At 34.1% G+C, this 12,557-nt stretch overlaps 1 pseudogene; it reads right to left on the reverse strand.

Annotated features, from left to right (window-relative positions):
* Positions 1 to 4,102: 4,102 nt before the first annotated feature.
* Positions 4,103 to 8,804, reverse strand: LOC104594423 (uncharacterized; annotated as a pseudogene).
* Positions 8,805 to 12,557: the final 3,753 nt, after the last annotated feature.

Genomic DNA, 12,557 nt, shown 5'->3' on the forward strand with positions numbered 1-12,557 from the left:
ATCTTAAATGATTTATATATTTTATTTTGCATATAAATTATATATTAAGAATGAAAACATATTTATTGTTTGAAAAATTATAGTTATTATTTAAATAAAAAAACTAAATACATAAATAATTTTCAACAAAAATTAATAAAACTAAAAATTATAAAAATAATTTATTTTATCTACCTTAAATGATTTATATGTGTTATTTTAAAATTATATGTAAAAAATAAACAATTGTATGTTAAAAATAAAAAATATTAATTATTTTAAAAAATAGAGATTATTTGTATAAAATACTAAATAAAATAATTCCTAAAAGGTAATAAAAATTATAATTATAATTATAAAAAATGAAATAAAGTGATAATTATTGTATGATTTGTACACCTTCAAGAGTCCCGGTATTTGTCGATTGTAATGTTTCTATATAACCTTTTAAAGTATACATTTTTCATGTATTTATACCTCATTCATAGCTAATTTAACTTTAGATTTAGTGTTATTAACGTATTTATGTGATTTGTATGCATTTCCCTAGCGTATCCAAGTATTTTCATATATTTCATTCGTATTCATGTGTTCCCAAAGTGTATTTGCATCCAGATTTATATATGAACTATCTGATACAATATTCAATACCATACTTTAATCTTACAAATAATAAATTAATAGATAAACTGAATAGAATAAGAGAATGCATCTATTTGAAAAGGAGTGAGGCCTAGCTAAGCAGTGTTTTTGAACCGTTGTTAACTCAGACGTTCAAATTGTTCGGCCTGGAAAACCATCCAAGCAATTGGTTTTGTTTCACCCTTAATCCGTTCCTGGGCCAAAACCCATTGACTTGGTCATAGAACCACTGACCTAGGTAGTTGAACTGCAACCCGTTTGACTTAGATAGTGGTTCACGGGTACAACAAAGAGAGAGAGAGAGAAGGACGATCTCACATCTGAGATCACTAGATCGCAGATGTTGGAGACTAGAAAGAAATCAAATCTCAAATATGAGATCTGTGTTTCTATTGTCACCGCTGTCCACCATCACCATTATCATCACCGGTGAAGGTCGAATCCTCCTCCACCTCTTCCTTCTTCCCTCCTTTCTTTGTTTCCTTTCTCTCCTTCCTTTCCTTTTTTTTCTCTTCTTTATTTCTTTCTTAGCTAACAACCACAACCTCTCTTTTCTCATAAAAATCTATTACCTAAAAGTCTAAAAAGACTAACATTTGCCCTAATAATGTAACCAGTCTGAATGGATTGATCTAGACAATCGAACCGCTGACTTGGAAACCAGTGGCCACAGTGGTTCTGTTTCCAGGTCGGTTTTTAAAACCTTGGGCCTAAGCATTTCATCAAAACCAAAGGCATCTTAAATACACACACATTGGGTTCAAAAAGAAAAGAAAAATAGTATTAAATGTTTATAAATGAGTAGTGTTTAGAAAATTGGACCACATTGGCCAGTTGAACCATGACCCGAGGCACTAACCGAATCGATCACGCCCCAATAACCGGATTTGCTTAAAACTCATTGAAAACCGGTTGACCGATCGGTTTAACCAAAAAACCGGTGAGCCAATCCCAGTTTCATGAAATCGCTCAGGTCCATACATAATTGAAAGTTTTAAAATATTAACAAGATTTGAACCCAAGACCTTTTATTTTCACAAATTACTTAATTACCATTATCCACCTCTTTACTTGTACTAATTAATGACTATTTATAGTAAAAGGCTTAGACCCTAGTTATTATTTTAAAAATTAAGAAGCTTACCATTCATCTACTATATTTAAATACATTAAAAATTGTAAAATATATTATATATAGTAGTTATATGACCCATAATGTCTCTCTCTCTCTCTCTCTATATATATATATATATATATATGTCACATCATCATGGTTCGACCTTCGATTCGATCCCGATTGAACTTTTAACCCGTGAACCTCTCCCTTTTCTGATTCTATGCCCAGTCCAGTTCTCTGAACATTATAAATAAGAGTAGAATAATCTTGTTAATTCTAAAATAAAATACAAAATTTAAAGAAAAAATAGTACTTTAATTATTAAGAGTACTTAAATAAGATGTCTATTTCCTTATTTCAGTATCTCCTATATATTGACAAAGAGAAAAAAGAACGCGCAAAATGGTTGAATGACTTGAACCCACAATTCCACATGCGGGTCATATTCTATTAAATCTCCCGGGACTTGGAACTTTCTTTTTGGAGATTTGGGGTATTGACTTGGACCTAGTTAGTGAAATGAATCTAAGTTAATGACCTTTACCTCATTCATTGGCCCCATTTGTTGTTTGTCATTATTTAGCACCTAGTGGGGTAAGTTGGTCAATCAATAAATTAATTATGATTCATGTATTCATTTGCTGTTGTATTGAATTCCATGATAACTGAAGATATTGGGGAGTTTATCTAGAAAATACTTTCTTAGACAAATTTTACCTAGAAAACACTTATTTGGAGAGTAGTTTAATGGACCTTTAATTAATTTATTTTTTATTTGCATGGTCAAGAGAGTTAGAGCGCCAATTGCCAACTGAGAGGGATGGTTCAGTTGATTAATTTGTTACTGATCTCTCCAGTATAGACCGGATTCAATTCCTACAACCACTCACTTTGAGGATAAGGGTTATTAATGTGGTGCATATATATCACCAAATATTAAAAAAGTTAGACTGCCGGTTTTTTATTTTTCTTTGTAAATCATTGCCATGTTAAAACCAAATCAGTCCCCAACAACATCACACAGCATATTCTCGCCGTGTATTTGGGAATATCTCCCAATGATAATCTCAGAAATGATAATATTATCATTGAAAAATATTCCTAATACACAGCGATAATGTACTGTAGGACATTGTGGAGGCAATTTTGTGAAAGGCTGATTTGAACTGTGATGTTGATTTGGAAAAAATATAATAAATAACAAATGATAGGAAAGAATAGTCTCTCTTGGTTCCCTCTCCAATTTCAACATTTAATGCGGCGGGGATGGAGATCAGGAGGTGTGCTTTGTTCCATGAATGCGCTTAATTTCTTCATTTGATTTCTGGGTGAAATGCTCATTGAATTGATAGAGAATATGGTGCACGAACTGACTGTCTAAAGTGAACTTATAAGAAACTACCAGCTGGCTCAGCTACTTTTTTCGTTCTTTTTACTCAATTCATTCTATGAATTTAATTATTCTTTGGAGTCAAACAGTTTAGATTTAAAAAGGAAAAACTTTTAGTTCAAAACTCAATCTGAATGTGGTTCCTGCTGATCTGGGAACAAAGAAAATAAATGGACTAAAACAGATATCGTCATTGGGAACTTTTTTCTGGAGATTTCAGCTTCAAATTCCTCAGATGCTAAAGTCTTCTAGTGAATACCCATTCAACTACGCATATTGTCTCCTCTTTCTTTGTCTTTTAACTGGAAAAAAAACCAACCAAAATCCTCTTTCTTCTGTCACTCTATCTTTTCAGTTTCCTCAGACTAATGCATTATCCTTATACTTTTCTATGCTGTTTCAGTCATTGCCTTTGCCCGCTCACTACGGAGTATGAGAAAAATAAGAAGGAGAAAGAGACTGAAGGTAAAATTGAAATTTTAATTAAATATAAGATGTATGTGATATCATGTGCAAATGGCCCAAAAACGTCTCACTAAGGGCCTAATTGTATTAAGTGGTTAGGGATGGCAATTTCCTCCCTATCCGCAGGGACAGGTTCTTTTATTTGAAAATTTGATTTTGGGAATAAGGTAGGTTTTAAGATTTTATAACCCAAACAGTTACAGGTAGGGTATGGAATCATGCTAAACCCAACCCTCTCCAACTTGTCTATTGAATTTACAAAATTACCACCTACCATTGCTTATAATTAAATTATTGTGTCAAGACATATAAATTTATGTGTTATGTGTTAAATTTAATAATGTTTTGAATCCTATGTAAAAGATAATTAATGGTTCGTGTTTTTTAATATATGAATTAGAAATACTGATGTTTGTTCATGTTATTTTACTTATTTATTGTTTATATATAATAAAAAAATAATAATTAGATTCGAATTATATAATTATCAGCTCCACCCTCAAATGTAATTATGCAAGAGGGTAAGGTTGAAGAGGGTATTGCATTTTCATGTATGAGGGTCGAGATTCTAAAAATACAACTTCTTGTAGGTTTTTGGGAGGGTACAGGTTGGAATGTTTGGGGAGGCAGAGAAGGTCTAGAGATTTACAAAACTCTCCCCAAACCAAGTTCGCATCACCGCCCCACTGTGCCTCGCCCCACACGACGTACATGTGACACCTGTCCAGTTGACGGACGTTAACCCTGCCCGTTAGCTGCTCGTCTCTCCTCTCCTCTTCTTTCTCCTTCCCCTCCACTTCCTCTCCATTATTCAAATTTCTGAACTTTCCAAGTCGGACAGGGAAAACCCTCTTTTCAGTAGGAATTTTCACCATTTCCACTGGCTTCTGACTAGAAGCAAACCCATCCTCTCCAACGCCTGGACACCCACTCTCCTCCCTAAAATCGTCAAAATCAAAAACCGGATTCTTAATGGCAAGGCTAGGGCTGTAAAGCGTCCCTCTACAGATAGGGCATGTTGAATTTGACAGGAGCCGTGTGTCTATACAGTTAATATGAAAAGCATGACTAAACATAGGAAGCAACCTCAGTTTGTCTTGCTCTGAAAATTCTCATAGGCAAACTGCACAGTCAAACGGCTCTTTCAGACCCATTATCTCTTTGTAGAGGAAAACAGGGAGAGCATCATGAAAGCTTGATCTAGACCAGAGTCATGCAGATGGAAGAGCTGTTGGAATTGCCTTTGGAGAGCATCAGAGCCAGAAATTTCCGGGTATCTGTCAGACAGAGGAAGACGGTTGCTTTATAAGGAATCTGACAAGCAGGTGGAGCAGGCCAGAGGTGAAGAAAATAACGGCTAGAATAACTATAATAAAAAGAACAGTAGGGATGATTCTACTGCTAGATGATGATGGAGTTGATTCTTTCTGGTAATTATTGTTATTAAAAGGAGATGAGAATGAAGATGAAGGGGAAGCAGAAATAGGAGAAAGCAGAGGAGAGTCTGGTAAACCATCTTTTCACGAATTATGTGGAATTAAAAAACGGTGGCCGCGTTGCCGGTGCCGGAGATGGGGGCGGAGATCCGAGTTCGGACAGAGAACGGAGTCAGAGCCTCCGATTTGAGCTTGGGGGGCGGGAATATGAGAAAATCTCGCAGATTCGCAGATAAAGCCCTTTTGAATGAGAATAGCAGCTAACGGACAGGGTTAACGTCTGTTCATTTAGCGTCGCACGCGAGAATGCCCCATCGCGTGCGACCGGACAAGTGTTACATGCATGCAGGGGTGGATTCGAGCCGAGACGAGTCGAGTCGAATAGTATCAGATTCGAGCTCGGCTCGAGACTATTTTACAAGGCTCAAGCTTGAAATTGAGCTCGGTTCGAGCCAGAACCTAGAGCTCGAGATCGACTCGAGTAAAAAATTCATAAGCTCAAATTCGGTTCGGTTCGAACTCGATTTTGAGAAAAAATATTTTATAAAAATAAAAATTATATATAAAAAAGTTTTTATTTTATATTTAAAAAATTAAGGATTATAATATTTTTATAATTTTATTATATTATATATATATATCGAATCGACTCACAAGCCTCACGAGCCAATCTCTAATAGACTCGAGCTCAACTCGTTTAATAATCGAGTCATTGATTAATCTTGAACTCAAACTTAAACTCGATTGAAACCAAATCAAACTGAACTCAAGTAATTCATGAAAAACTTGACTCGCTACCACCTTATATACATGTCGTGTGGGGCAAGGCATAATGGGGCAGTGATATAAACTCCCCAAAACCTACCCGATTACCATCCCCAAGTGGGGTCATCCCATATAGAATATTCTTCAATATTTTTTAAACCATAGGAATAGGATATATTTAAGTAATTTAGTAATTAGCTACATGCATAACCTTGCATGGTCAAATTGAGGATTGACTCAAATCCTATGATCCCTATATGCTATTAATATTCTTGCATGGTAGTCTAGTTATGATTCTCCGAAAGGTTTAAAGTATCCGTACGATACACGTATCGACAGTATTATCGATATTTAGAAACACACGAACTCTTTTTTTAGTTTTTTAAGAAACTAAAAATAAGTTTTCTTAATTAAAAAAAGTGGGGTTGCAAAACACCTGTTTCGGAGCCCGATACTTTAAACCATTCTTCTCCCCCAATCTCTCTCTCCAACTGGGGTTTGGTGCAACTGTCGCCAGAAATACAACCTTCTTTTTGGCAGGTCAAATGCAGAGTATTGATACATCAACTCACCTCACCGTCTCTCCATCCAACAGGTCATCGCCATTCGCCAACAGAGTATTGACACAATACCCTTCCCCGTCGATCTGTTCATGAGACGGAACCGACAGAACAACTGTGACCTGTAATCGACATAACAACTGTGACCTGTAACCGACAGAACAACTAAGGTTTGGCATCAGGGGGTCAACCGACATAACCCTAGTTGGATTGGTCTCCCTACCTCCTCTCGGTCACTGGCTCCAGCCCCAGTCTGATGCCAAACCTTAGTTGCGATTGTGAGACCTGTAACCGACTCCCCCTCACTATTTGGCCCCTTTCTTAACGTAAGGGTAAAAATGATTTTTTATGTGTCTGCATTTGAAAATAGTAGGGTACTTTACATTATCGAAACAGTAGGGATATAGTTAGTTAGTTTCTAAATCTTAAGAAATTTGTCCATGTATATTATAAATAATAAAAATAATATTAAATAAAAGGGTAAAATGCAAAACCCTCCCTTAAAGTTTTTGATAATCATAAAAACCTTCTTTTTAGTTTTATTTTAACAAAAATCTCCCCTAAACTTCTAAAGAATTTGAAAAAACCTCCCTTTCGTATGAAAACCATTAAACTAGTGCATCAAATTTTTTGAAATGTCTATTTTACCCTTTTGTCAGTTAATATACTTTTACTGAAATACCACCATTTGAAAATAGACCAAAAAACTCCCTTCGACCTATTTATCCTTTTCTAATCCTTGAACTCAATCGTATGAGGAATGTAGCTCTTTGATCTTTCATCCAAACTCTATCGGTTCTAGAAAAGAGTAATCCTAAAAAGTCTTTGTCATTTTATTCCTGTTCTTTCAATGTCCCTTCACTCCATCAACTCAAGAAGAGGCAATTGTTGACTTTTTTACCGTTAAAGCATACTTCGGTCAGGTAAAGAAGCAACATTCGATGCTTGGGACAATGGGGTTTCTTTGAACTCCATTGACCTCTTCGACAACTTTCTTCAAGGTGGGTTCTAGAATTTCTTCACAAACATGCCAAGTTTACAAAAGATTAAGCTCGCATACAACCATTTCAGGTCGAACATTTTAGAGATTGCATTACCATATGCACTTTCCTCTATTGATCTCCACTCAAATAAACTCTATGGGCCACTATCAACGCTTTTAGACACTAACAAAATCAGATTTCTAGAGCTTGTAAACAATCAAATCATAGGTGGGATTCCAGAGTTTAGTGAAAGTTCGGGCTTGAAACTGTTGAACTTGGCAAGTAATAGAATTTTAGGTCAAATCCCAGATTCAATCTCAAACCTGATTGAACTAGAATGGCTTGATGTTTCAAAGAACTAGATTAAGGGCACCATCATTCCTTATATTAGTAGTCGATTGTTCCATTAGAATTGGGAAGACACTGAAGAGCCCATGTATAGGCATGTTCAATTGAATTACGGGTGTAAACGGATCGAATTTGAAACAGGTCAGGCAATATTCGAATTCAAATTCGATTAGAAAATTTGATATCCGAATTCGATTCGATATCCAACGAATATTGAAAATTAATATCTGAATTTGAATCCGATTAAATATTCGAATATTCGATTCGATTTGAATTCGATAAATTAATTATTTTAGATATTTAATAAATATATAAAATAAATATTTTATTGATATAAAGTATATAAATATATAAATTATTTATATAACTTAATTATTATATATAAATTATATAAAATATTTTATATGTTATATATAAGAATTAAATAATCGGTCGAATTCAAATATTTATCGAATCGAATCAGGTCATATACGAATTTGAATCCAATTAACTATTCGATAAGGATAGGATATCTGAATTCGACCGATTAGATATTCGAATTATCCGAATCCGATTCGATTATGTCAAATATCAAATTTGAAATCGGATTTTCGAATACCGTTGGCACCCCTAAACTGTATCATTATAGATAGATAGATAGATAGATAGAGAGAGAGAGAGAGAGAGAGAGAGAGAGGGGATGTGGAGTTGAAATTGGATTGCTAATATGACATGGATCCCACTAACAAAACCCAATGATCACAACTGATTTAAGCATTTACAGATGGCAGTCAACCCATACATTAAGGTTATTCAAAATGGCCTCTTTGAATATCTTATAATCTACTCTTCTTTTCTGCTTTTGCTTCCGCTTCAGCTTCCTCTTCCCTCTCTAAGCTTCCTTGCTCCTTGTATAGTAAATAGGCATTTACAATAATGTTATTAATATTATGACATCAAAATGAAAAAAAGTCAAAAGCAAATAATTCAGTATGTTAGTAGGGAAAAGAAAATATGCACAGAAGCACCCAAGTTCATCTTGATCTTAGAATCAAGATTACAACTATGCATGTCAATAAGCACCATGGAGACATCCTTATTACATTCTTCACTGGAAATCAACAGAAACCCAACTCCCATCATTAACTAGTAAAAATTGAGATGCTGTCTCAAGCCCAGTACTTGAGTAGTGCTAGTAACAATTTAGCGACATTAGAAACAAATTCACATGGAATCAAAATACTACACAAACTTCTTCCTAAAAACCAAGAAACAACAGATGAAGATGCACAGAAACAAATCGCAAGGCTTAACAAATAGACATTCTAATAGCTCAAAAATCTCAAAAGAACAGAACAATTAAATAATAGATGAACTACTGATTGAAAAGATGAACCATAGCATCTAGTGGAAGCGCTTCCATCCTTGGCACGTTTCAGAGTACTTTTCTCCACTTTGACTCTCTTTCTTGCTCTCAGAGTATACTTCGATGAAGCTCCCGCCATAGAGAGAGAGAGAGAGAGAGAGATAAAGAGATAGGAGTCAGTGGTGAAAGAGTCAACGGTTGCCTCTTCTTGAGTCGATGGAGTTTGAAGCGACATTGAAAGAGGAGGAAGAAAATGACAAGGATTACTCTTTTCTTGAATGGGTAGAGTTTGGATGAAAGGAGTTGCATTCCTCGTACAATTGAGTTTAGGGATTAGAAAAGGTGAAATAGATCGATTTTCAAATGGAGGTATTTCAGTAAAAATATATAAACTAACTTACAAAAGGGTAAAATGGACATTTTGAAAAAAAATGATGCATTGGTTTTACATTTTCCGTTTGGGTCAATGATGGAAGGGAGGTTTTTATTAAAGTAAAACTAAAGGGGAGGTTTTTATGATTGTCAAAAACTTTAGGGGAGGTTTTTGTATTTTACCCTAATAAAATAGTATTATATTAAAAATAGGGTAAAATACAAAAACCTCCCTTGAAATTTTTGACAATCATAAAAACTTCCTCTATAGTTTCATTTTAGCAAAAACCTCCCCTCTATTTTTGACAAAATTAACAAATACCTCCCTTCTATCAATGACCAAGACGGAAATCATTAAAGAAGTTATCATTTTTTTCAAAATACCTATTTTACCCTTTCTAAACACTGTTCATCTTCTTTCCGTTCAAACCCAGAAGTAGAGGCAGTGGCAGCAGCGGGTCGGTGAGAACATTCAAACTGTAATACAGGGATTGAAACCCTATATTTTACTATTAATTAAACAAAGGTTATGAATATTTTATTTAACTAGTTTTTATAAGAAATTGAGAACAGTTTTCTTGAAGGAAGAGGAACAATTATCAAGAACAGATTGTTTGAGTTTAATGAATGAATTCGTTTGGTACCCAAAAAAGAATTTCGAATCTCGTGTAAATTTACAGAATGTACAGCATGACTGTTTTTTTATTTATTGAATTTAAAATTCATAATATTTACGAACGCCTAGAACCCCTCGACGACCTTTCAACAACCCTATAAAGAAGTGGGATATTTCAGCATCTGTGATTGGTTTTTATCGGCCTCCGCAGTCGTAGTATCTAATTATTCGACTTGATGTTAGGTCTCATTTTCAGTTTTGAAATGACTAGATTTTTTAGCTTTCTTAAGTAGTAGGAATGCAACTTTTATGAGAATTTTAAGTTTTATCTAAAGGAGGATGGTTTGAATGCCAGCAGGTTGGGAGGAAAACTTTTAAGTTCTGGAAACCTAATGTCTCCACCACTGCTCGCCTGCTCGGTGTTGGGGAGGGACAGAGCAATGTCTCAATTGTTTCATCGCCCTCTGTTGATGGTAGCTGCCAGAATGGCTCAGGATTGAAAGAGCGTAATTACATGGGATTATCTGACTGTTCTTCGGTGGACAGTCTGCAATCTCTGGCTTAGCTGAACAAAATAAAAGCAGTTTGAATCTGAAAGCCACAGAGCTTAGACTTGGGCTTCCTGGATCTCAATCTCCTAAAACTGTGCCTTATGGGCGTTCGAAAGGTCGAAAGGTTACCGAGGGGTTATGGGTGTTCGTGAATATTATGAATTTTAAATTCAATAAATAAATGGGAGAAGTACGAATCAACCCAGCTCAGAATTTACTAGGCCCAAAGTGCAGGGGGAATGTATCTTTACCGTGAATTGATGTCAAATTCACGGGCAGGATGTGGTTTATAAGAGGACAGGGTAGTTGTAGGGGGGGGGGCTGGAATTCAGAATTATGCATCGTGTGTTTCCATACTTTTCCCTAAATAAATTAACAGTCTTGCTGTACATTCTGTAAATTTACACGAGATTCGAAAATCTTTTTTGGGTACCAAAAGAATTCATTCATTAAACTCAGAAAATTTGTTCTTAACAATTGTTCCTCTTCCTTCAAGAAAATTATTCTCAATTTCTCATAAAAAATAGTAAAATAAAATATTCTTATCCTTTGTTTAATTAATAGTAAAATACACGGTTTCAGTCCATGTATTACAGTTTGAATGTTCTCACTGACCTGTCGCTACCTCTACTTTTGGGTTCGAACGGGGAAGACGAACAATGTTTAGACAGGGTAAAATAGGTGTATTGAAAAAAATGATCATCTCTTTAATGTTTTCCGTCTTGGTTATTGACGGAAGGGAGGTATTTGTTAATTTTGTCAAAAATAGAGAGGAGGTTTTTGCTAAAATGAAACTATAGGGGAGAGTTTTGTATTTTACCCTTAAAAATATATACTACCATTGTTTGAAATAAATAATGATTTAATTTAATTAATAGTAATGTTTATTATTATTAACTAATAATAATAAAACATTTTAATTATTATTAATAAAAATATTCTTATTACTATATAAATATTATTTATTTAAATAAGGAAATAATAATATTTATTAATTAATAATAAAAATTTTAAACAATATTGAATTATTAATTTTATTAAATAATATTTATAAATTATTATTGTTATCATTATTAATAAACATATCATTATTTAATACTAATACTAATACTAATACTACTACTACTACTACTACTACTACTACTACTACTACTAATAATAATAATAATAATAATAATAATAATAATAATAATATTCTTCTTCTTCTTCTTCTTCTTCTTCTTCTTCTTCTTCTTATTATTATTATTATTATTATTAATTATTATTATTAGTAATGAGGGTAGTGATGTCATTTTATCACATTTGAAATGTGTTTGATTTTGATAAGACATAAAATCAGGTCTTACCATTTTCAGATCTAAATTTGTGTTTCAAATCTTCTAATCAGAGCTAAACCCAAGGTTTAGTTTGGAAGGAATACAAATACAAAATTGTAGAGTACAAAACCTTATATTTTGTATTATTTTGTCTGTATTTGCACTGTACATATTTGTATTTATACTATTTCAAATCAAGCCTAAATGTTAGTGGGGGCCTAAAAAGCAAAAATTTTCAGACCTCATGCGTCTGAAAAGTGCTATCAAACAAAAACTGGATCCAGTCAATGCAAACCCCATTCGAACAGTCTTTATAGAAATACGAAGATATTCCCAATGCAAGGTTGTAAAAGCTGTTCGAACGGTGTTCGGAATTTGCACTGACCGAAGCCAATCTCTATCAAACACTACCTAAAGTTAGATGCTCTATCACTTTTTGACAAGAGTTGTGATAGTTTGAGGGTTGGAGAAGCATATCCGTGAATCTAAATCTACTACATACTACAATAGCCTCTTGCAGGTAGCACATCCAAACTTCATACACACTAAAGGGTGTTCATTATATGTTTTGCGATGTAAATGCAAAACTACACCAATGAAGTTTAACAACGGTTTGATGTTTGAGTGTAAAAAGCAAACATGCATTATACTCATTTCACACTCTTGTGCATT

This window comes from Nelumbo nucifera, chromosome 1 (genome assembly GCF_055504915.1).
Source record: "Nelumbo nucifera cultivar China Antique chromosome 1, China Antique-T2T, whole genome shotgun sequence".
NCBI classification, from domain to species: domain Eukaryota; kingdom Viridiplantae; phylum Streptophyta; class Magnoliopsida; order Proteales; family Nelumbonaceae; genus Nelumbo; species Nelumbo nucifera.